Source organism: Priapulus caudatus, unplaced genomic scaffold (assembly GCF_000485595.1).
Source record: "Priapulus caudatus unplaced genomic scaffold, Priapulus_caudatus-5.0.1 Scaffold966, whole genome shotgun sequence".
Lineage (NCBI taxonomy): Eukaryota > Metazoa > Priapulida > Priapulimorpha > Priapulimorphida > Priapulidae > Priapulus > Priapulus caudatus.
This window is the reverse complement of record NW_014578027.1, coordinates 78,679-80,250: the sequence shown is the minus strand read 5'-3', so window position 1 is coordinate 80,250 and position 1,572 is coordinate 78,679. Positions and strand designations below refer to the sequence as shown.

The 1,572-nt window shown below is 32.8% G+C and overlaps 1 protein-coding gene across 1 annotated transcript in view; it reads left to right on the top strand.

Moving 5' to 3' along the window:
* The window catches only part of LOC106814705 (atrial natriuretic peptide receptor 1-like), a 32,614-nt gene that overhangs the window by 30,157 nt on the left and 885 nt on the right, over positions 1-1,572 (top strand). The gene's annotated exons all lie outside the window — the stretch shown is intronic.

The window sequence follows — 1,572 nt, the reverse complement described above, 5'->3', positions numbered from 1 at the left end:
CCCGCGTACATGTGTAGCTTGAGCCGCGGCTGACGTCAGAAAAACGCTCTCCGTTACAATTTCTGACTTAGTAGTCGATGTATAAATGGATATTTCTCTGTGATTACAACTCGGAATAATTTAATTTTACACTCGTTTTAATGGTAACATATTGCTGTAAAAAAGCGCGTCAGGGATTGTTATTAAGTGCCGTATTTTATGAGTTATGTCTCCTTATTTGCCAAAATTTTAAATTCAAACGTGCGAATTGAATTTTAGGCAGTTTTTTTAATTTTTCTCGGTAAATATGAAACTTAAAAAGAAAAATCCTGATGCGCTATTTTGGTACATATTGTGCTTAACATGTGGCGAAAATATTTTGTATCCTCACTCTTTCTGGTAATTGAGAAACATCCAAAATACCATTTTTACATAAAAATTCAAAATTTGTGTGGTAACATAATTAGGTGCTGTAAATTTCATAAAATTTTTTGCCTTCAGCATAGAGATATATCTCCTCTATAAATAAAACAAGTGAGTGATTCGATTCATTCGTCAATAAACGTTTAATCTTTATTAGAGCAATACCCGTGCAAAAGGTTGAGAGTATCCTTAACTGAGCATATTTAGATGTTTATAATAGAATTATTTTACCTGATAACAAATAACAAAAATATTAGAAGTAATTAAATATTATGCATCATTTACAGTAAGCATTCTGTATACATATATTATAACTTTTATAGGATAGTTTGCGCGCGCAATAATATAAAACGGACTTTACTGATATGTCGGCATTTCTGAAGTAAAACAGTGTACATGTGTGTTAGGGTATTTAGGTTCAAGTTTCTGCAGTAAAACATTGTACATGTGTGTTAGGGTATTTAGGTTCAGGTTTCTTGCTCAATATTCTTAATACATAATTTCAGTAAAAATTGTCTATAATAATAATATATTTTTCTCAATGCAATACAATTTATCTATCAACTTGAACATTCTCGCAAGACTTACTCAATCTATAAATGGTTACATTATACCAAGACTGTTAAGTCAAGTGTGCTATCTACTCGCCCACTTCTCGCCATCCCCAAGCGAGGTCACAGGCACTTGAAACTTTTCAATAAAAAAATTATGGTAAGTAAACACGAAATGTATTTTCTACCAAAGTCTTAATGTTTCATTACTCCATTTCGCCTATTATTGCTGATGACTTCCTGGAGATGCCGTTCAGGTGTTCCGCTGCAACACATGAGTACACCGCACGCACGCCGCTGCGCACAAACAACAAGAATAAAAAGTGTTACTTTCTTCTCTTTATTCTTTTTACTCTTATACTCTTTATTTATGTTGTTATACTCTTAATTTATGTTTATTCTCTTTATTCTCGTTTGTTGTTATACTCCTTATTCATCTTTATACTCTTTATTCTTACTAGCAGAAAGTATACCCGTAGAACCAGCAAATGTTGTCTTTAAATATAAACTCCATGTAAGTGACACAGATAAAGTTAAATATTTCATGTAACTGAAAAGAAAACCACTGCACTGGGTACAACAGAACACTGGCACAGCTACTGGCCACTGACTACTGTGT